Source organism: Pogona vitticeps, chromosome 3 (genome assembly GCF_051106095.1).
Source record: "Pogona vitticeps strain Pit_001003342236 chromosome 3, PviZW2.1, whole genome shotgun sequence".
Lineage (NCBI taxonomy): Eukaryota > Metazoa > Chordata > Lepidosauria > Squamata > Agamidae > Pogona > Pogona vitticeps.
The window spans coordinates 11,329,396-11,353,973 of NC_135785.1; the positions used below are offsets into that span (position 1 = coordinate 11,329,396).

Genomic DNA, 24,578 nt, shown 5'->3' on the forward strand with positions numbered 1-24,578 from the left:
CAGCTTTGGGGAAAAGTGTCAAAGCATCGTTTTTCAACCTCTCCTCTCTATGGAAACAGAAGCATGACAAAGTGACACTAGAGGAGATAGGATGAATCTAGGGGAGGAAAAAAGAAATCTATAGATGAGTCTTATTTCTGGTCTATTTTGATTCCTTATTCATTTATAAGTCCTTTCAACTCAGGTCCTACAGTAATCTGTCAATGCATTTGTCATTTAAATTTCACTGCAGACCCTTTTTTAAAAAGTAAAAATGGCAAGAGAAAACAGTAGTTAGTAATAATAATAATAATAATAATAATAATAATAATAATAATAATAATAATAATAATAATAATAATAATAATAATAATAATAATAATAATAATAATAATAATAATAATAAAAACTGAGATAAAATGAACTTGAATACTATATAAATCAGACTTTATTATACATTTCTGTGACAGCCAATCCTACAGCTAATCACACTGGCTATGTCCTGCAGTTTTAAATCATGATGGTCCTATTCTTGAGTTCATTGTTCAACCATTTTGTTGTCTATGTCTTGTCCTAGCCGTGACCCACCAGCACAAGAACCATGGGAATATGTACAAAATGCAACTGGCACTCCCTGTGTCTGAGGAAGTGGCCTTTGATCCATGAAAGTTCACCCTGAAAGAGATGCAAATGGCTCTGAAAACACAATTCAGCGATCCTTTGAAGTACTTGCGGTGTCAAAACAGATGGAACTGATTCACTTTTAATTGACAGTTCTTTAATGAAGAAGTAGCAATCAATGAGAAGCTTGTGCCATATTTCTTAGGAAATCTTATTATGTTGTTCCTGTTCATTAGACTGATCTGGGTCAAACAGGATGTCCAAAGCAGCCATGAGAAGGGCCATTTAAATTGGAACCATGCGGGGGGGGGGAAGAGCTAATCTTCTAACCCACACTGACCCCCTAGTTTAAATTTCCAAGAAGCTGCAGTGAAGCACAGAGGGGAATATGAAGGGACAAGAGCTATGCTTCTTCCCCCCATTCCATAGAGCATGAGTGACCTTGTATTGTTCATTGGTCCTCTCCAGTGGTCCCCAACCTTGGGCCTCCAGATGTTCTTGGACTTCAACTCCCAGAAATCCTAGCCAGCAGAGGTGGGGGTGAAGGCTTCTGGGAGTTGCAGTCCAAGAACATCTGGAGGCCCAAGGTTGGGGACCATTGCTCTAAGCAACCAACAGCATCAACAACCAATTCAGTCCATATCAGCCAAATGTCAAAGGCAGGACCAGCCCTACCATCTGGCAGAGTGAAGCCACTGCCTTGGGTAGCAGATGCTGTGGGATTGGGCAGGAGTGAGATGTCGGGACTTACACATGCTCAAAATGAACAGTGGTAAATTTTGAAGTTCAGGTGGCCAGAACCTCATCTCCAAGGAGAATCTGAAAGTGAAGGCATCTCCACCAGCAACCGCAGCTTATTAGGCCATAAGTGTCCATCCAAGACCGAGTACCTTCACTCAGAATGTGCGCTGGTACAGTGCTTTATTAAAGATGGAGAAGAGTAAAAAATGTAAGTAATAGAGCAGCAGAGGACCTTCTTATATCCTCTCTGTTTTCTGGAAGCTCCTGAACTTTGGTGAGCAGGAATTAACAAGGTGGGGTCTATACCAAGGCTTATCAATGGCAAAATACTTGACTCATATATATCTTTTCAATTACACCTACTCATTAAACACTTTTAGGCACAGCCAACTTTTTGCATGCTTATATTTCACTAATTGGTACAATGATAGCACCTCACTAATGAGCAAACTTATAACAGAACTAGACATCAAAGGATAGCAGTATCAGACATCAAAGTGTAATGACTTGCTCGAACTGTCCAGCATGGGTGTTTCATGGCGCTTTCAAATTTCTCACCCCCAAATATTTGGGATGAAAAAAAATGCACTTTCACAAGTGTCCTCCAGTTATACTACAATCAAACAAGGCTGCTATTTTCCAGGAGCTGATGCTTTCCCTGTGTAACCTCTAGTAAGTTCTGGTGTCTGTCAGGGTCTAGCCGCAGAAGACATAGGAGGATCAACATCATGCCCCTTGCTTAGACATTGGGTACAAAGAAGAATATTGCTACATGCCACGTGAAATCTCCTCCCCATGTCAGAGGTCTTCCTCATGGATACAACAGGATTACAGCTAAACCATGGGAAAAAGAGATACCTAAGGGGGTGGCAGATGATGTTAGCCCTGCAAATCAAAACGGCTTGTCACACTGAAGCTGTCCACTTAGGTTACACTGCAGCATAATTCAAGACCTACGCAGCAGCCAGAGGGCTTTCTAGTGCTTGATAACTATTTCTTCTCCCTCCCTAGAATGTTCATTTTCATGTTAACATAGCCAACAACTAGCATCTTTTAATCCCTCTAATATAGTGGTTCCCAACCTTGGGTCCCTAGATGTTCTTAAACTAAAACTCCCAGAAGCCTTCACCACAATCTGTGCTGGCCAAGATTTCTGGGCGTTGTAGTCCAAGAGCATCTCTGCGGCAAGAGTTTTGTGCATGGCCATGATCCATCTGTTCAGAACAGAGCTTGGGAAAGTTACCGTATTTTTGGGACTACAACTGCCAGAACCCCCAGCCAGCCGGGGATTCTGGGAGTTGTAGTATGCTGAAATAAACCTTTCACAGAGTGTGGTTCATGTGAATACCCCTTCATACACTGAATAGGGAGATACACAGGGGAATATGTTTTAAGACATAATGTCCAATAGCAGAAGTATAGATAGCTTCTCCTTGGCAGAGTTTCCTTAGAGGTGGCAACCTTGTTATGGAGGCCTCTTCCATCAGAGCTCATTCTTTGCCTTTCTCATACCACGTACTGTATCTATTTGTAAAGGTTTCAGGGAATAAGCTGGCCAAGGTTTTAGCTAGTTTGTGCTGCTTTTATTGTATTTTTTTCAGGCACTGTCAATTTTAAATATGCGCATATCAAATACATATGGTTATTTTATTTTATTTTATTTATTTTTTAAAAGTTTTATTTTAGGGGTTAGGGTTAGGGATGGGGACAGGGGACATGGAATTAAACAGGGATTGTAAATCAACATGAAGATTTTACAATATTCATTCTTCTCTGTTACATTTCAAAGATACGTAAGTTTCCGGTGTAACTAAATTATTATACATATTCTAATTTTAATTCAATCTTAGGCTTTCAGTTATCAAATATTAATTTACATTCTATTTCTAAGCCAATCATAAAATTTATGCCATGGTTCATCTTTCTTGTTGAGTCTAGCCATTCTGATAGTTTGTCCATCTCCGCCGTGTCCAGGATTTTTGCTATTAACTCATCTTGAGGTGGATTCTCCAGGTCCTTCCAGTGTTTAGCAGAAAAGAATTCTTGTAGCTGTCAAGATATGGATAACGAAACATTTTTCCATTAGGTCCATTGAATCTGGGATTCTATTTAGAAGAAAAAATTCGGGGGTTACAGTTATTGGAATCTCCAAAACCTCATGCAAAAGTATTTCAACCCTTTTCCAATATTTTGGGGCTTTCACAAAAATTCATTTGTTAAAAAAGAACCTTCTTTTTGCTTACATCTGCAACAGAGATTTGAAAATTTTACATCCATTTTGGCTAATTTTGTGGGAGTTATATACCATCTATAAAAGAGTTTATATATTTTTTTCTTTAAAGGCTACCGACTTAGTGAGTTTTATATTGTTTTTCCATATGATGGAAACTAATCCAAATTTATATTGTGTCCAATATTCTGTGCCCACCTTATCATATATTCTTTAACCACTTCCTCCTGGGTATCAAAATCTAATAAAAATTATATAATGCTTTGATATGCTTATCTTAGGGACATGGTGGCGCTGTGGGTTAAACCGCAGAAGCCTCTGTGCTGAAAGGTCAGAAGACCAGCAGTCGTAAGATCGAATCCACGTGACGGAGTGAGCCTCCGTTGCTTGTCCCAGCTCCTGCCAGCCTAGCACTTAGAAAGCATGTTAATGTGAGTAGGTATGTTATCTTCATTAAAACCTTGCTGCTTATCTTTACCATATCTTGAAATCAGCTGAGAGTGTGACCACCAATCTATATCAAATCCGTGTATCATTAGTTCATCTTTGTTTTTTAATGTCCCATCTGGTTTTACTGCTTCTCTATACTTTAAGATTTCCTTGTTTTCTCTCAGATTTGAAAGAGAGAATGCCTCTACTGGCGTTACCCAACGTGGTGTTTTGACATACATCTGTCTTCTAATTTTAGTCAAAGACCATAATAAAGATTTTCTCAAAATATGGTTATTGAATTGTTTAAAATCATCCACTCTACTGTACCAAAGAAAGGTGTGCCACCCCCATTTCAGATCATGGCCTTCTAATTTTAACAGTCTTTGATTTTTGAATAAAATCCAACCTTTAATCCATGTTAATAAGGCAGCCCTATAATATAACAGCCAATTCAGAAGGCGCATTCCTCCTCTCTGTGTCCTTTCCTGAGGTGACTTTAATTTATCCTTGGTTTCTTTCCTTGCCAAACAAACTTAGATATTATCCTATCAAGTTCTTTAAATAGTGATTGTTTTAAAATCACTGGAATGTTTTGAAACAAAAAAAAATAGCTTTGGTAAAATATTCATTTTGACTGCTGCAATTCTGCCTATCATTGTTAATTGACATGGGGAAATCATATGGTTATTTTAAATTCATACTTTTAGGTATTTAGATATTTGTAATTTTCACTGTATACAATTGACTAGTTCAGATTCATGCTTTTAGGTATTTGTAATCTATCATTTTAACTGTGTTTTATATGGATTGTAACCCTGATGAAGGACAGGATATTAACTCAACGAATCCACCACTGCATCCGACAGATACTTTGAGGTGTTACATATTACTTATTTCGGCAATTTTTTAACATGCCCGTAGAGTCATTTTTCATTAAAATGTCTCTTAAACTTCCAGAAAGCCAGTGCCTTCATCCCCCCACAACTCAGACTGCAGAGAGCTGACCATGTGAAACCTAAGACAATAATTATGTCCTGTCAGCCCACGTAAAATCAGCTAATGCCTTAAAGCAGGGTGCTTGATTACTCTTAAACTGGATTAGCTGGGGAGTTGGCCATGGCACAATGAATCTTGCCAAAATCAACTAATCCCGAAGTCATCTACAGAAGACAATGGCTTTCCCCTTTCATTATCACAAGCTGATGAAAATCGGGAACCATGCCAGTCATTGGTAGCTGGGATTGTATGACTGCGTCAGAACAAGAAAAGGTTTTGAAATGCCTGCGCAGTTTAATTGCTGGGTTTAAAGCACCGCAATTAAAATATACCATGTGAAGGTGGTTCATATTTATAAGAGAAAAGCAGTAGAAAATCGAGGTCCGGGCATGCCATTTTCTTTTAAACAATGGGGAGTCTGGTAGAGCACAGGTAGGGTTTTAGTTTATATAATTCAAACTAGGCATTGTTCCCAAACTTTCTTGGTAGGGACTTTATGTTCTTCAGAAATTCTGTTTTAAGAGATACACTTTTTAAAACCGAGGACTGTGAATTTTCATGCACTGAACAAAGAGGAGCGAGATACCAGATCAGACAAAGTGTGACACCGCTGAGCAGAGTGTGGATAGCCCCTAGTTTGAAATGTACCGTGTTCATGCTGTCTCCATAGCAACGTCAGCTATATAGATATGTATAGTTGTTTACACGCAGAGAGAGGCACATACACATGCACAATTTCTCCACTTCCAATAATGTATCATTACATTAACTGAGAGTAACCAAGAATTTAACTCTTCCCCCTATCTGTACCTTCTTTTGTGCAATGGGTTGAGATGAGCCAAAGTACAGTATCATGGATGAGGGACAAACTATAAATTACAAGACTGGCTGATACCTTTTTGTTGTTGTTGTTTAGTTGTTTAGTTGTCTCCGACTGTTCATGACCCCATGGACCAGAGCATACCAGGCCCTCCTGTCTTCCACTGCCTCCCAAAGTTGGATCACATTCATGTTGATCACTTCAGTTACACTGTCCAACCATCTCGTCCTCTGTTGCCCCCTTCTCTTGCCTTCACACTTTCCCAACATCAGTGTCTTTTCCAGGGAGTCTTGTCTTCTCATCAGATGGCCAAAGTCTTGGAACCTCAGCTTCAGGATCCGTCCTTCCAGTGAGCACTCAGGCTTGATTTCCTTTAGAATGGATAGGTTTGTTCTCCTTGCAGTCCAGGGGACTCTCAAGAGCCTTCTGCAACACCAATACGTTTAGAGACCACTAAAGAATCTGCTAGTTTTGTGGGATCAGACGTCCACTTCTTCGGGCATGCACCAAGATCTTTGGATCCAAATGTTCATAGCAGTTGGATTTTGCCAGGTGTTTATCTTAAATGAAAGTAAGAAATGTTTCAGGCAGCATTGGAGTTGTGACTTTAAAGGAAGCAGTCAATGGGATATGACACCCCAGTTCTTCAAACAAAGAAGGACAGGCATCATGCATACATCCTCCCGTTTGGCTCGAGAACAGGGTGACCCCAAAAAACCCATCTGGGAATTGGAGTGAAAACTGAGTAAACTCACTAGGCATTCGCCAATTGGGGTCAAATTAATATTACTTAGTGGTTGCAGTCCTGCTCTACCGATTGCCAAACTGCCGAACCTCAGTGTGTGCCCATCTCTACTCCATAGTTCTCAGATGCATTTTGCTCTCTGTAGCCATTCATCAAAGAAACCTGGGCTGCGAGGATGGAGGAGTGAAGGATGTGTGTTACATCCCCGCCCCCTCTCTCTCCCCCTCTCCTCCACCTAATCATCCCAAATTTATCTTTCCCTTTAGCACTGGGATACTGAGAGTGGAAGGGACGGGAGCTTCTTCCCTAAGCCATGGGCTTGTAAAACACACTCAATGAGGCAAAGAGGAAGTACCAGCAGAGAAAATATCAAGCAGAGCTTAATAAAAGGAAATGCATCTCTATTGAAAGAGAATGGCCCAGAATGAAGCTCTTCCAAAAGAGATAATATCAGTTTCACACATCAAAGTGACAGCCACTCATCATTGCATTTTAGCCACCTCTCCTTTCATCCTGTGCTCTGTATAGCTCACTGTTATGCAAGCTTAGAAAGGTCTATTTCCCTTCCTTCCCTTTGGTGTGAAGCGGGGGGGGGGGGGGGAATCAGCACCCATTCCCATTTTATCAGGCTCAGGCTTGCCCAAGTCACACCTACTGATGAGAAACAGTTGCTTATTCGGTTGCTTATGCTCCATGTCGGTCCGCCATGGCTGACACCGCTGGGCTTGGTTTCTCCACATTTTTCCAATTCAGCCAGGCAGGAAGTTTAAAATTTTTTTAAAACACAGAGTTCTTCTAATCTTGCAGGTGTCAAAATGCCCAGAGATGAATTTGTTATAAGGTACTGCCGTAGGTAGAGGTTGCTTTGTACCATTCATCCATCTATCTAGCCTAGTTAAATATACTCTGTAGGAGAATGGCTCTTTGAAGTCTAAAGCACATGAAACTGATTCTTTTGTTAATACAAACTGCCAAGAATGAACCTTGGGCCTTCTGTACATAAAGTGTTTGGAACCTCTGGCCTGTGAAAAGGTGATTTCCTAGATAATCGGCCTCTTAATCTAAGCCTGGAAAAGTTACTGATTCGAACTACAGCTTCCAGAAACCCCATTCTAGAAACACACCCATTTTTTCTGTCCGTCACCATTGGCTATGCTGGCTTTTCTGCTGTCATGTTGGCTGAAAGATTCTGGTTGCTTAAGTCCAGCAAACAACTTTCCCAAGTTCTCCTTTTGATGTCACAAAGGATCCAGAAATACATGCAAGTTCTGGTGCTGGCCCATGGCGCTGGGTTTTTGATGCACTGGTGTTTCACAAGGACAACGTGCACCCGAGTACTGTACCTTAATTGTGAGCACCATTTGGAAATGGGTAGAGTTGGGTCTAAGCTTTAATACAACTTTATGGTGAATCCCTTTCAAGGTGTTCTTAGTAAAGAAGTAGTTTATTATTCCCTTCTTCTGAGGGCATCCTGGGTCTGTGCAGCTTGCCAAAGGCCACACACGCTGCGTTTACTCTCAAGAGGCATGCTGGGGAATTGATCTCTCAACCTCTGGCTCCATGGCCTGATATCTAAACCACTGATCTATCTACCTTCTCTTAGCATTTTAACATGTACATCCTCACTGATTTAATGGGCCTCCTTGCATTGCGACTAACTACTGGATTTTGGCCCTTATAATGCTAAAATCCTGCCCACAAAAAGCAGTAAAAAATAAATAAATAAACCAAGGGTTTGAAGAGGGTCAAAAAGTTTTGACACCCCATTATTTAAGAAGTCCAAAGTCAGATAAGAGGAAAGTTGCTTGGATGTTGGGGGAATTTCCATTAAGATCAATGCTTGGTGGAAAACTTAAAGAGATGCAAATGTTCCATTTGGATTTCCCTCAGTTCCACGTGGGCTGAACTGAATGTGTTTATTTCAGATGATGACGATCAATGCAGGTTTTCAGTCTGAAGCAAGGGTGGTATCTTTTCTTAGTTTTAAAAACGACAATAAAGAGTTTCTTCTTGGTTCGACTTCTAATTGTCGTATAATAAGAGTGTGGGCAGATGGTCTCCCACTAGCATTTGACATCATAAATTTCTCTCTGTGTGGTGTTTGTTCCCTAGAGTACAAGTTCATGAATTCCCATAGGAGCATGGTCCATTAATTTTATATACACAGCACTCTGGTCGGGGACCAAACAAAACAAGCTTAACTTTATTACACTGTGATTTATTGGCAGCCTATACAGTTAAGCTCCTGAAAAACAGTTCTTTAATATTGTAGGTGACACAATTATTTAACATTGCAATTGCACAGTGACATATATTATCCACATATTATACACTTCCAGCATATTATTACAAATGAAAGACAACAGAGCCTTTAGAAACCAACGGGGGGAAAAGTTCTGCTATCAAATACTGATGGTTAAAGGAGGAAGCTCTTTTAGAAAAAGGTGGGGAATCTGTTGGAGTTATTTCAACCTCGCATGCTGCTTTGGTAGGTCTACCCAGAAGAGACTTTCAATCAATCCAGCAGTAACTAATTGTTCCTCCACTGCCTCTGATTTTGAAGAAAGCCATGCCTCTCTGCTTTTTAGTCTGCTGGCAGTTATGTAGTTAGTGTAGTCAGAGAATCGACTCTGCAGGAAGCAGGCTGTGAGCCTATTGAGGTCTATGGTGGTAAGCAGTCATTTTCGTACAGCATGCTCCTTTGATCTATTCAACCATGAGTAAATGAAACCTTTTATTCTTTCTCTTACCAAAGTGTGAGTTATTGAGACTGTAAGTGATCGCTGATGAGAAGAAAGGAGTGGTCTACTCTGGGGAGATTTAAAGCTAACGCTGCACTTTTGCTAAGCAGCTAAAGGTTTGCAACCAAAGATTCAAAACTCTGCAGCAGAATCTTTTTCAGCCTGGGTTCTAAATTCCAATTTGGTAAAGATTGTAACAGCCTTCCTAGCTGCAAGTTTAATCTCAGTTCTATGCCGCAAAACAAGCTCGTTGACTCAGTAGGAGTTTCCAATAGGATTCATTGGGCCCACGGGTCTCAACGTCCCCATCTTTAACTATCCCACCATATATGGCTTGCAGGTGGTGTGTGGGAAAATAGGACATTTTGTGTGGCTTGTGCTAGGCCTGGAATAGTTTCAGATGCTGAATCAGCCCTTCCTTGTAATTCAGGATAAATGTAGAGGAGTTTGTGACCAAAAACGGGAGGGGGGGGGAGACAGGTTTTTGACAAATGAATTAAGTCACCAGGGTGATCTCTGCCTTATAACCTTGTGCTATTAAAAGGAGAAAAGGACAGGCATATGCCATCAATCATCTCTAATGAAGATATGTAGCAGTGGAAAAAATGATGTGATTTATTGACTTATCTATTATCCAGTGGTAATTAACATCTTCAATGCTACTTCTACCACCAGGATGATCCGAGATTGAAGGATGCATCAGAAGCGATAAGACACAGGCAATGTAAATATCTGGTAGATCATTTTTCTAAGTAACAGGGAAATGAGCATTTCAGAGGTAATGAGACATGAAATGAGAGATCCAGGTCATCAGTTAAAAATAAAGCCAACTGGAGATTGATGGTGGCCAAAACTCATTATTTTTGGATTAGGCGCTGGGCAGCCTTACTGAGCTGAATGAGTATCCCAATGTCTTCCCCTGTCCTTCATCACTGTCCAGATCAGAGCGCTGCAAAACTTAGCGAAAGCCAACTGTCATGAGTTCCAGTTTTAACTACAGAATGTGACAATTGAGAGACTATTGAACTGTTCACTGAGTACCATTGAATGTAATGAGTCTATGTGTGGCCTGCATAATTCATATAACCAAGATGACCAGACCTTTCCCAGTTGAATCTTAATTTGTGCTGCTGTTTTTCACTACCTATTTACAAATCCTTTTTAAAAAAATTTAAAACCTTCTTCTTTTTATCTTGATCCACAAAAAAGGGAGATGGCTAAGAAAAGAGACCAACAGAGAGGAACAAATAGATTTTTCATGTGTTAAAGGAGTTCAAGATTTCCCGAAAAGCAGCATTTTCTGAAAAGGAGCCTCATGGTGGAGTGGTTGAACTGCAGTACTGCAGTCAACATTCTGCTCACGACCTGGGTTCAAATCCAGGTTGCTGACTTGAGGTTCACTCAGCCTTCCATCCCTGCAAGGCTGGTAAACTCAGCTTGCTAGGAGGGCAATGTATAGCCTGCATAATTAAATTGTAAACTGCTCCCAGAGTGCTTCAAATGCTAGGGGGCAGCATATAAGCAGCACGCTTTGCTTTGCTTTGCTTTGCTTTGCTGTGCTTTCTACAGAATTGGCCTTTGAACGTGCAGCTTGGATGTGAATCCTGGTAAGCTCACATTTCCTTACAACCAAATGAAAGAAAGGAGGTGAAACATGAGGGTCCTTCCAACTGTACCATTATATGATACTTCAAACCAGCTTTTTACTTGACATGACTTTCTTCTTTGTTTCTTCTCTATGCTACAATTATTTGGTAATTTATATTGACAGAGTGTAGTGGCCTAGGACTGAGCTTCCAATTATTGAATAAAAATGATTATGTTATGCCAAACAATTTACCTTAAACAAAAGACTGAGACACGAAGGCTTTTCTATTGAAGTTCATTTTATTTACATAAAAAGGAAAAACAAAAACAGAGCGCCACTGCAGTTTGGCGGGAAGAAAAACCAATTTCACCTTAATTGTGGGTGATTAGGATTTCTTCAAAGAACAAAGGAATTGGTACAGTCTTATAGCTGTCCCCTCAGGGCGAGAGGGGTGGGCCTTTGAGGTCATTAAGTTAGTTAGCAACAATTCATTGGATTAGTGAAAACACATTTTAGACATGCGCAGAACAATCACTTTCACTAAAGGGCCCCTTGTCTCAACATTCCATGCTTATCTCAGAAAAGCGTGAGACCTTGAACAGAGAAGAAAAAAAACAAGGAGAAAGGGGGGTCGAGGAGCCTGTTTTTACAAGGCTGGATAATCTCTTCTGAATACACACACAAACAGCTTGTTTTTAAGAACAATCTTTTATGAGGCAATTGCCTTAATTGAATAAGTCAAACTTTACTTCTATCAATTCTCCCGTTTTTCTTTTTATAATTTTTTTTTTTGACTTATTCACAATTATGAAAACTTCCCCCCTCCCCCAGACCAACCTAAGGTGTCTTTTACTTGGACAATTTTCATAGGAGCCCCAGGTACAATCGAACTTTACAGGCACCTTCCTGAGGCTTGCAGGGCGTGGTAGATCAGGTGGCTAACTTCACACAGTTTCATACAGAAACAAACAGGTGAGTTCCTAACCTGCACTTGCTGCTATTCTCCATACCATGTTGTGCTGAACCCAGCCTATTCCACCACATTTAATTCTAGTCCAGCCTCCATTACCAATTACTGTAACACGGAATTCAATCCAAATTCTCTCGGGGTTTTCTCTAGGGTCATAACAAGTTTGAGTTCCAAGGGAGTCCTGACAAATTTTGTACTCTACCTTGTCAAATGCACAGGAGGCAATATTATCAACACAATTGAAGATGGACTTATAGGTTAAGGTCTGCTGTTCCCTGCTTCCCTGCCTTGTCGTTATTACACAGGGGCAGGTGGATCCTGTAGCTTGTAGCACAAGGCTCAAGAAGAGCCCTAACACTATCCTTATTTTGCCATCAACCCGTGGTCTGCCAATAAACAATTGCCTGATATTTCTCCAAGACATTAGAGGGGTGGGCCTTTGCCTCCGCTTGTAGTGGGAATTCCATTCCTCGTCCTCTGAATCTAGACTGGGCACTGACCAGGGGCTTGCGTCCTTGCACTTCTAACACGTTTCGTGGTGCACCGAAGATGCGTAACGGAGCCATCCCTTGGGAATTGGTCTCTGCCTGCGCCGAGCTATCAGATTGAATTCTCCACGGACAGCTTGCAATTGGCGTTTTTACAGCCTACAAGCTTCAGTCCACAACCCTTCAGGATATCTCACCTTAAGCACATACCACCTCAAAGCCGGGTTTTCGTCAAATTTAGTTATTCTGGCACTCCAATGGTGAGGGCAAAAATGGCAATGCAATAAACAGTAAGGCTCAAAAGGATCCAATCCTATCAGGGGGTCTTTAAGTTTCAGATATTACCTGATACTCCGAGTAAACTGCCGGGAGGTGAAAGTATGAGAGTAGAAAGATCACTTTCCTGGGGAAATGACCTAGTCGGAGTCTGACTCTGATCCAGGGCTGATGTTGCTATCTCTGATTTTAATGAGGGGGCACTGCTTGCAATCTCGGTTATGCCAGAACTCTAGACTTGAAGCCAACTCAGTGCTGGTATACAAAGTTCCACGGCCCTTACCTCGTACCTCTTTGCGTACCATCAATTGGTTACCACAGGCCAACCCTTTGTATTCAGTGTCCCAATAGGAAGTGGTTTGTATCTGTACCTTCCACTCTTCCACCTCCCCTTTTGGTGTTTGACTAATTGAACAGGAAAACCAGGGACAAATTCTACCTGTTATATAGGGAGTTATAGACATTACTCTGACAGCAATTACCCAAATAGTGGTAACCTGGGCAGGACAATGAAATCCGACAATCCTCATTCAAAACCCTTCTTCTTCAGAGCAACTATCAGTGTCAGTACTTTCATAAGGTTCTTGATCTTTAAAGATTTTCCTTTCCTCCTCCCAATCAATGGTCCCCTCGTCCTCCAACACTACTTGATCACCAATTGAATATCTTTTTAAGAAATAGAGTCCCCTAAGACTCCTGTCTATTCTCAAATGTACCTGCCAAGTTTGGACCAGATTATTAACTTTTCTTACTTCTATATACACACTAAAGAAAGGACAATACTTATGCGCTAACCGACTAATGGACATTACATATGTCGTTTAAAAATAGTCTTTTAGTCCGTCCTTGGACACAGGCACAACTTTTCACCGTCCCTCAGGGTCGACTGCGCGCTTGGCTCTGGTATAGTGAGTCCAACCAGCTTCCTCAGTTTGGATGACAGTCTCTGTTGTCAACAGTATCTGGAACAGACCAAGCCATCTTGGGGCGAGCGGTTCATTCTCCTATGCCTTGATATAAGCCCAATCCCCGGGGTGGAAGGAATGCACTGCTACCTCCAATAGCGTCCGTTGCACTGAAATGCCTCGCTCCCTGTTATCGGAGAAAATAGAGAATAGGGCCAGCAAATACTTTCTTATAAAGGCATCCTTGAACAAATCTAAATTAAGGCTCACTCTCTGTGTATCTCTGTGCATTAACATCCCAAATTTCCATTCTGCACAGGCTTCAAAGGGCGAGAGTCCTGTAATGCTATACAGCTGCTAGGGGCAAACCCTTCGGTCAGGGCAACTGCGCTTGTTGCATCAACTATTAATTTGCTCTTTCAAAGTCTGGTTCATCCTTTCAGTTTTTACCCCTGTTGCTAACCATTGATTGGATTAACCCATATCTACAAATAATTTGTTCCAATAAGATTTTACAAACTGTCCCTGCCGTTGCCCGAGCCGTAGGGTATGCCTCTACCCAGCCAGTGAGCTGATCAGTTATTATCAAACACTGATTCCAAAGTCCTGACTTTGGCATATCAATAAAATTACATTGCAAATGTTCAAAGGGGTGGATGGCCAGAAGTCGTCCTCCCATTTCTGTTTTTCTCGGGTTATTCTTATTTACTCTCTGGCAAGGAATGCAGTGGGCTAAAATGGTGTTGGCGTGTGACCACACTTTTCTTCCCTGTATATTTTTGCAGAAAGGCTGAGACCAGAGCCTTAACTCCCCAGCGTCCTCCCTCGTGCAATGCCTTGAGGACTTCCCTGACCACCCCCTCGGGCAGCCATTGTCTTCCATCTCTCAACTTTAGCGTGCCGTTCACCATTGTAGCTCCCTGCTCCTCTGCTAATTCAAGCTCCTTTTGTGAATACACCAAAGGGGCAGTGATCTCTTTACTGGTAGGAATAAGGGCTGCTAAGAGGGCGGGATTCAATTCTTTTCCTGCCACCTTTCTTGCCACTTCGTCAGCCAGCCGGTTTCCTACTACCTCCGGGGAGTTTCCCTTCTGGTGCCCTGGAATGTGGATAATAGCTACCTTGGACTGGAGGCTCAACGCTTCCAGGGTGTCCAGTATCAACTGATGGTGGGCCAGATTCTTTCCCTGGGATGTAAGTAGTCCTCTTTCACTCCAAATTTTTCCAAAAACGTGGACTACTCCACATGCATACTTAGAGTCTGTCCAGATATTTACAGATTTTCCTGTGCTTATTTCTAAAGCTCCTTTAGGGCATATAATTCTGCTGTCTGAGCTGACATGGACGGGGGAAGGGGTCCAGATTCAACTTCGAACCCCCCCCATCCTCTCTACCACTGCATATCCCGTTATTCTTTTCCCATTCACTACTCTAGAGGAACCGTCAGTGTACAAGTTCCATGTTCCCTCTATTGCCTCTTCCTGTAGGTCTTCCCTAAACTTTATCTGTAGACCAGTCAGGGCAATACAATCATGTTCATTACACAGTTCCTTCCTGACAGTTTCTGATAAACCCTCAGTATTAGATCGAGTTTTTCAAGGAGAATAGCCTCGATCTGTAGCAGCCTACTGACCATCATCCACCGCCAAGGATAGTCCTATGCTGGTGTGAAGAATGCAGGACAATCGCTTCCTATGTTGCATTTACTCCTGTTCTCAAATTCTTCACCTTAAAACTGAAATATATTCTCCTAACGATTTCCGGGTTTAGGCTCGATGTAGTTGTTTGTTATAGGAATTAAACCATAACCCATAGTTTATAGTTTGCAAGGCATCCATGCCAATGATTAGATCCTCTGTGGCTTCTAGATAATTCACTCTCAATAAAAATACCACACATTTTAATCTCTTAAAACTGGTAGTGACCCCTGAATGCAAAAGTGACTTCTAAGGAATTCCCACAGAAAGTGCCTATGTAAAACAGGCAAACCATTCCTGGTGTGAAATCAACCCCCCCTTGTCTCTCCAGCTCCCACTTTGTGCATCTGGAGCAGCAAGGAGGGTGATCTGAACATTCCCAGCAATTCTGCTTGCTATCTCTTATCTACTAACCTATTTCTTTCTCCTGTCTCCAAATTCTCTTCCCTTGCATTTTATTTATTTATTTTTTTAATTTATATGCCGCCCACTCTACCCAAAGGTCTCTGGGCGGCTTTCTCTATCACACCTCCAAAGCCTCCTTTTCAATTCAGACTTTTAAACACGTACTTCTGCCAATCAATCCACATACTGCATCTGTCATTTTCCTGCATGATTTTCTGTGGGATTCCATAGTCAACAATTCCCCTAGTGTCTTTTGTGTGTGTGTGTGATTTTCCCATTTTCTAACTACAAATTTTACAGATCCAGAAGTGTAGCTTTCCAATAGGCTTTTACAGCCCCTTTAGATGGAAAAGAATTACCGGGATCTCCCTCCCTCAACACCAGGCGATTTTTTTTTTCTCCTACTCTGTGCCTACTCTTAACCCTTTATACCCCAGTAAGTTTAACAAGCCAAAAGAGCTTTTTCTCATTCCGTTCTCCATTCGCTCCTATTTCTCTTAGGACTCCTCCTGAGGATTCCATTTCATATACACTTTTGGATAACATTCTCTGTGTTTTTCATGAACTTTGAGAAAGTTACGTTCCTTCTTCTCTTTTTAATCCTTTTTCCTGTCAGCTAACTGTAGTGCTCAGCTTAGAGCAAACAGTTCTGCTGTCCGAGCTGGCATGCACTGTTAAGGACTCCTTTCCTGAATCTCCTTCCTCCTCTAGCTGCATCGCTTGTTACACACTTATTTTTCCCTCCTTTGTAGCCTTTCCTTTCCCATTTCCCCTCAAAACTCTTTATCTGATCTTGCAACAACTCTCCTTGCCTTCTTTACAACATACTCTCTCTCTCTTTGCCTAGCTTCACCTAAGTATTTCCTGAGCCACCTTAAAAGTGAACACAGTCAGGGCCCCTTGCCCCTCCTTTCTCTTTCCCTTCTCTTCTGAGCGGGTAGGGCAGAGAAAAACTCCTCCAGTTTCTTTTCTGTAACTTGGACTTTATATCCGGGTAACACCCTGACACAAATTCCAATCTCAGAATATTTTCATTTCCTGAATCTTCTGGGTCCAGCCCAGTGTTCCTTCGCATATTGCGTTTTAGCCTTTCCAGATATTCAACTGATATTCTTTCCTTAGGGTTGACCAAAAAGCCAATTTCATGCTAACAGTCTTAGGAACTGTTGCCTCCAACCCTTTCAACAAGAACTCTTTCATTTCTGCACTTCGCCCTCTGATATTTTCATCCTGAAAATCCCAATCTCCAGGGGTTACTCCTGGAAGGGATTCCCCAGCCGCCTGTTCTGTTCGAGCGGCAATTGCCAGAGTCTCCTATGTGACTCCGGCCAGCTGCTTACAAATGTGCAGCAGCTCTGTGGGCTTGTAAATCATAGTCCCTAAAGCATCTCTGAGACTTCTCTGAGTGGATACTGGGCACTAACTCCCTGCTCTTTCATCTGCCGTGCCTTAGAGCGGGTCACCGGTCCCTCGGACAGCGTCCCGTCTTTATTTTCGCCATCCCCCTCCTTTTCTTTTACTGAGGTGGAGCAGTCCAATTTACAAACTCCAATTTTGTCATTTCCTCACCTTGTAACTTAGAACCTATCAAGTCTCTACTCACTGCCAGTTTTATTTCTTCTCCAAATTTGATTAGGTACCATATCCAAAAATCTACATAAGGGACACGGGGCGGATGGGCCAAATTTTGGCCCTTTAGAACGAATATCAAATTGTGTCTAAACTCCAGAGCACATGGACCATTCCCTTCTCTGTCTGAAACTCCTGTACCTTTTTACAGACTCCCAATGCAGCAACAGCTTGCCCACCGCACTGTTGCCAGGAATTCCTAACTCATTACCACCCCCCCACAAGAAGGCCTGGAGTCGGGGCGTCCCCCTCGGAATTCCTCGGTCCCCTCTGGACCTTCTTCTGGACCCCCGCGGGCCCTTTTGGAAGTCTGTATTCCCATCCCACGGGAGACAAAGACATAAGGATAGGGAGGTTGCGTAGAGAGTAAGGGGTCTCTCTGACGCAGACACAAGGAGGGTACAGACAACAGTCGCACACCTTGGCCCAGGGTCCCGGACTACTTCAACGGCCACCTCTGGGAACCGCAAGGTCACTCACTCTTCATTCACACAACAACAACCAACCCTTTCAGAGTTTCCCACTACGACTTACCAGGTCCGTTGATCTGCTGGCTCGTTGATTCGTTGGCCGGCCGGCTTAAAAAAAAAAACTCTCGCGTTCGTGCCTCTTTCCGAGTTCTTGATGCCAAGCAGCCAAAGCGTCGGCAAGGAAGCGGCTGCCTTAAAAGAAGGCAGAGGCGCCTTCCGATTCACTTCACCGCCGCCTGTTCTGCCTGACCTCAACTGGATAAAAATCCAGCCCCAATCGGGGCGTTTAGAAATCCCGGACGAGCCCCCAAATTGTTATGCCAAACAATTTACCTTAAACAAAAGACTGAGACACGAAGGCTTTTCTATTGAAGTTCATTTTATTTACATAAAAAGGAAAAACAAAAACAGAGCGCCACTGCAGTTTGGCGGGAAGAAAAACCAATTTCACCTTAATTGTGGGTGATTAGGATTTCTTCAAAGAACAAAGGAATTGGTACAGTCTTATAGCTGTCCCCTCAGGGCGAGAGGGGTGGGCCTTTGAGGTCATTAAGTTAGTTAGCAACAATTCATTGGATTAGTGAAAACACATTTTAGACATGCGCAGAACAATCACTTTCACTAAAGGGCCCCTTGTCTCAACATTCCATGCTTATCTCAGAAAAGCGTGAGACCTTGAACAGAGAAGAAAAAAAACAAGGAGAAAGGGGGGTCGAGGAGCCTGTTTTTACAAGGCTGGATAATCTCTTCTGAATACACACACAAACAGCTTGTTTTTAAGAACAATCTTTTATGAGGCAATTGCCTTAATTGAATAAGTCAAACTTTACTTCTATCAATTAGAACTACCAAACATTCAGTAAAGGAAAGCTTTCTGGTACTGTGTTGCAAATCCAGTCATGGATCACGCAGGAGTGGTGGGGGAAAAAGAATATGTGCATCTTGAATTCTGCATGCTAACAAGACACCATCTAAGGAGTTGCTTGAGAAAAATACTCCAAGTCCATCACTTGATTGCTGTCTCTCAAAGCTATTTTTCATAACATCGTAAGCCATAAACCTCACTTCCAAAGAGGGCAAATGTTTCCAGAGTCCAGAATCCTGTGACTCAGCATGGAAAGGGAAAGATTTACAGAGATATCTTAACCTATAGCAGTTTGTCTCTAAAACATGGATCTTTTGTCATTGTGTAACAGGATTTCAGCCATGATATATTTAACAGTGTTTAAATACTCTCTCTCTCTCTCTCTCTCTCTCTCTCTCTCTCTGTGTGTGTGTGCGTGCGTGCGTGCGTGCGCGCATGTGCATGTGTTTAGTAGTCCCAGGTTGTTGTTGTTTTAATCTATGAATTAAGCCACCTTGAGTCTGCTAAAGAAGGAAAGGGGAATAATAAGCAAGCAAAAAATTGAATATTCCAAGTTTAGTCTTTTTTTTTCTTTTACTCTAAGAGGTACCCAAGAGAAATAGTCCCCTTTGTATGTTGTTTTTTTCCTTGTCTCTGCAGAAAGGTTGATGGGAGGGAAGCTAAGCAACAATTGTTTCTGTTGTACCTGAAATGAATGGCTCTTTTTTACTCAGGTCCTTTGAATGTTCCAGGCCGTTAATTCTGTGTTCAATGAGGTCTTGTGATTTGTCTCTTTGCATTAGTAAGTCAGTACCTATATTTCTCCTTTTTGTCTTTTAAAAATAATAGTGTGCTGCTGAAATTCTGCCTCAACTGTTCTCTCTGCCGACCTGCAGTACAAAGGACACCAAGAAAAAGCAAAAGATGGTGAGGTTGCAGCTTTCGGCGATACACTAGGATTGTTCTGAACGAAAGACCAGCCATCCTTCAGGAATGGGGTGGCCATATATTCTCTTTTAGAGGTGATGATCTTCTCTTTGAAGCACAGTTCTCCTTAGTGACGTGAGTGGACATTCTATCCTGCCTCTGTGAGTCTCCTTGGCCAAGCAGGGAAAGAAATAACTGATAGATCAATGTGTCTAATCAGCCCCTTTTCACTTTTTAAGTAAAATCCTTCAGGGGAGGGTCATTTGGTATGATAAGATGCACATTGTGATAGAGCTACTAATGCATGGCAGGAAGGATATGGCATAGCATGTCAATTCTGTATAAACTTCAGATGTAACGTCAGTCCTAGGAACGGACATTCTAAAAGCACAATTCAGACCATTCCTTTGAAATAACTGATTGTTGCCTATCTAGATATTTCAACAAAACTGTAGTGACCTCTGTAAATTTTATTTGTTTATATATATATTCATTTTCAGTAAACTGAAGGAAATCCTCCACCTCCTCTTAGAACTGCATAGCTAGAAGGGACGCTTTGGACCACTGAGTCCAATCCCTATCAAAAAGGCAGAGTGAGGAATCAAACTCCCAATCTCTGGCTCCACAGTCAGAAACCTAAACCACTGAGCTATTCATTACTAGATCCAGGGCATTTCAAAGAGCTATTAAACAATAGCATTATCAAACACTATGTCTTTTATTTGATTTTATTTGAATTTCACCTTTATCTCAATGCTGTGTCCCAATATGGTTACCCAGTCACAATCCTATGCAAGATGGCAAGCTTTAATGGCCATTTTTCCCTCTTCAAACAGCCCCACCCTCACTACATAAAGAGAATGATAAATGGAGCAAGTTCTCCTTTCCTGCTCATGCCTTTAAATTAGCTCTTCTTTGAACACCTGAACAGAGTTCATATTCAATTCTCAAGCAATCTGAGAACCTAATCTCAATTCAATCTGAAATTCCCAGAGGCCACATTTCAGAACTGTTATCATGAGCAAGTTGACTTTCAGGGAAATATAACCACCATTATTAAAGCAAAAAAGCTGCTATTACTCTTCTTATTACCACCACCACCCCTTCACGGATTGCTGCCTTGTCGTGGCGAAGAGGCTCGAGTAACTCCGAGAAGCTATGGGCTATGCCGTGCAGGGACACCCAAGACGGATAGGTCATCACGGAGAGTTCTGACTAAATGCAACCTACCTGGAGCAGGAACTAGCAAGCCACTCCAGTATCTTTGTCGAGAAAACCCCATGAACAGAAAAAAAAGGCTAAAAGATATGATGCTGGAAGATGAGCCCCTCAGCTAATTAGCAATTTGGTAGTTACAGGGAGAATATGAGAATGGAAATCTCCTTTTGGTCTGTTTCAGGAATATATTATTGTTCTCTGCCATGTCATCGGTACTCTGTTGCCTGAGACCAAACAATGACTGCCTGGACATCTAAATTACATGCTTTCTATCACAGATTTCAGAATCTTTGATGGAAAGCCATTGGCTGCAAAGTCAGAAACAATGGCTTGTGGTTGTGTTGCACCCTCACTGCCTTTGAGGTAGTGAGGTAAAGTAAACCAGCAATGAGACATGGAAGGTTCCTAGTGAAGAAAGACCTGTCAATCCCTGTGCTAGATTAGTTCAACAGTTCCTCTCCCCACAGGACCCTGGGAACTGTAGTTTTGGTAGTGAGGTTGGGCAGCCATGGAGGTTCCTGTTTTGTCTCCAAAGTATGGTGGTCAAGACTCCTTGTGGAAAATTGGATATCAGTTTGTAATGTAGAGATACCATACCCCTTACAGCCACTTGCAAAGGGTCCTCCTTTCTGGATGAACTGGAACTGCAGCTTCAGCATATAATTGGGCAGACTTGGGGATCCTCCAGAACCTACAGCATGTAGCCCCTGCAAGTGTATCAAGGTGACATGAAGCAGCACAAGCAGGAGAGGTTGGACACCGCTGCTGTGTGTGAGTGCTTTAAGATGCCCAAGAGCGGGGGGTGGGATTGGTGTTCTGTCTTCAGAATGCTTCCTTGCTTTTCCATCGAGAGCTAGCACAACCAACAAGGTGTGTGAGCAGCTGCCATCATGCTCATGTCCTCTTGTCGGGGAAGACCAGTTTTCTTTGCCAACAAAATGCAAAGCGCAGTACTCTTGGTCTTTCCTCTCCTTCTGATCTGATTGCAGCCTGATTGCGTACATTTTCTTCTTTGCCTAAATGACACCATTTCTCCCAATGAAAGAACGAGGCACCTGCCAGCTGTTTCCCCCATTTATTTATAGACCTTGTTTGTGCCTCTGCATTTATTTCCTTACACATCCTTCCTTCATCCTTCTCTCTGAAGACGCAGGGCAGAACCCAATGTTATAAGAAACATGGAGCCACTCTGAATCTCTTTCCTTCTTTTCTCCATCTCCTGTCACGCTGTGCGAGGTGACATCTTCGATCTGTACGTTGTCCCACCTCCTGATTCACGCTGGTGGGCACAGAGGAAGGCACCATTTGTTTATTTGTTTCAGAACCACTTAAAAGTAAACGTAAAATGCAATTCCAACAAAACAGCCACTAAACCTATAGTAAAATAGCACAAGACTGAGTTCAGTTAAAATCAGCCCGCAATCCTGGGTGAACAGAGCAGAGTTAGTCACTATAAGGAGTGGTTTAAATGGCTTCTGCATAGCAGCCATTTTGAATACACTGGCCTTGTGTTCCATTATTTTTACAGCAACATATGAGAAAACATGCTTGGAAGTGCAGATGTCAAAGCATTGTGCAATCTTACAAATTGAAACGTACAATCATTTTCACATTTGGTGGATGGCTATTTCTCTGTCTCCACAGGTAAGAGCTGTATCTCGGGATCCCTCAGATAACCTGAATATCCCAATTATCAGCAATGTTACAAGCTTGAGCCGTTGTCTGTGGATACTGCAAATTAAGTCATATCACACAATGGCAGATGTGATTTTAAAAAAACCAAACAAACATGGCTAATGCGTTCAAAATGGTTGCTATGTGGGGGACTTTTTTTTTAAAAAAAGTACAATGAAAATAAATCCTTTTTGTTTACCTGCACATGTATCAAAGAACCACAGAGCAAAGAAAGAAAGAAAGAAAGAAAGAAAGAAAGAAAGAAAGAAAGAAAGAAAGAAAGAAAGAAAGAAAGAAAGAAAGAAAGAAAGAAAGAAAGAAAGAAAGATGGAGCTAAGGGTGCAATTGGATAGCTTCAAAAGTGCAATCCTGAACTTCTGTCTGTTGGGGAATCACTCCAATGTGGTCCTAGAAAGTTAAAACCCTACAACTGGACAAAAAAGGTCCAGGTTGGCCACCCATTGCCATCAGACTGGACTGCATTTTGCTGTATGGTTGTGTCCTTGCCAGGAAACAGATCACGCCAGACGGCTCCACAAGCGATCCAACCTGTGATGTGTTTCCCTATGTGATCCCTTCCTTTCATGAACCAGTTAAGCCCAAGTAGCTGACTCAAACAGGTTTATCAGCTCTTAGGATCCTGGCTCTGTCTCAGGGACTTGGTTTGCCTCTCTGGGCCTCCAGTAGTATGAGCAACACTGTAGGAGTTCACAGATCAACAACAACAAAAATAGAGGCAGGGGAAGCTGTGTGGTCTCAGCTCAGAGGAGCGAGATTCGGATTCCACCTCTGACAGTGTGGATTGGAATGCCCCTCCCAAGCTGCTTTGACGAAGAAGGCAGCTGGACACTCAGTACACAGCACCTCTGAGCAGACACTATAGTCCCCATTTTGAGATTTGGTTAAGCAGAAAAGCCTGCCCTACACATAGGACCAAGGTTTTTGGAGCATTCATGTTTTTTCTTTCTGCATGATGCACAGCTCCGTGGTGCCCAGACGGATGGAGATCTGTACAAATTAAAAGCCTGCTTCTGCCTGTAATTTTTTATATATATAGGTCTAATAAAGCTCCTAGATCAAATCAAGTCTAGGCTATCTCTGGGGGCAAAATTGTTGAAACTGAGGCTGTCCTGCTTTGGGCAAATCATAAGAAAACAGGATTCTCTGAAAAAGAGAGCAATGCTAGGAAAGAGGAAGACAAAATACGAGATGGACTGATTCCCTCAGAGAAGCCACAGGTGTTGAGTCTGCAAGAGCTGAGCAGGGCAGCTGAAGACAGAACATGTATTTATTATTTATTTTTATTGGATTTCTACCCCCGCCCATCGAGACCAAAGGTCTACTCTGGGCGGCAACATTTTGGAGAGAGTTCATGCATAGGGTTGCCATGAGTCGGAGGCAACTGGATGGCACACCGCAGCAACAAACAATAGAGGTATCACCTTCCTTTGCCTTTCAGCTGTGGGAGGAGATAGTTTGATTTTGCAGGTAAAGTGGTTTTAAAGCATCCATCTCCACCCAGTTTCTAGTTAAAGCAGGCACTTGCTAGCTCAGAACAAGTTGCTTGGAGCAATGCACAAAGGGCTCCCGATGCATGTGTCTGCTCATTATCTCCCTGTACCGCTCCCTCCGCTCCCTCCGTGCTGTTTGTCTCATCCTGCCATAAGGAGCAAGGCAGAAAGTAGATCTCCAGTATCACAATTCATTAATCTCCTTTTTAAGCAAGCGGCGGCAGTACAGGACCTGGGGGAAATATTTTCTGTTCCAAATCCTAGCCCCTCCTCACCTCTGTGATATGACAGACTCTGCCTCCCTGTCTCAGGTTTTGTCCCCGGAATCTCAGGGGATGCGATGCTGCCGACGGGCAACCACAGGTTCAAATCGGCTTATTCCTCAGATCACAGCATTAAGCAGCTTAGTATGGCAGGATGTGATATACCCTGACTTTAAAGAGATCCATCTTTTTCTCTCCTTTGGTTGCTACAAGAGAATCCCATTGGTTAGGTCTCAGCAGCCGCCGGATCAGGAGCCCAAGGGCAAAAAAGCTTAAATGTACACATAAAACTACCGCCGGCGGTGTAGATGCTGCCACTTTGAGTTTTGTTCCTCTGCCCTGCTCCCATGAAACAGATACCATAGTGCATGATTTCCTGTTGAGAGTGACAGCTCTCCCTTTACGTAC

At 42.3% G+C, this 24,578-nt stretch overlaps 2 long non-coding RNA genes across 2 annotated transcripts; one reads left to right on the top strand and one right to left on the bottom strand.

The window, feature by feature from the left end:
- The first annotated feature begins 987 nt into the window (after positions 1 to 987).
- LOC140705531 (uncharacterized) lies at positions 988 to 19,639 on the top strand. The gene is made up of 2 exons (XR_013543191.1): positions 988 to 9,234; positions 19,427 to 19,639. It is a non-coding gene; the product is annotated as an uncharacterized LOC140705531 (long non-coding RNA).
- Positions 11,174 to 18,573, bottom strand: LOC144587931 (uncharacterized). The gene is made up of 2 exons (XR_013543190.1): positions 17,798 to 18,573; positions 11,174 to 13,719 (listed from the first exon to the last, which is right to left on the bottom strand). It is a non-coding gene; the product is annotated as an uncharacterized LOC144587931 (long non-coding RNA).
- Positions 19,640 to 24,578: the final 4,939 nt, after the last annotated feature.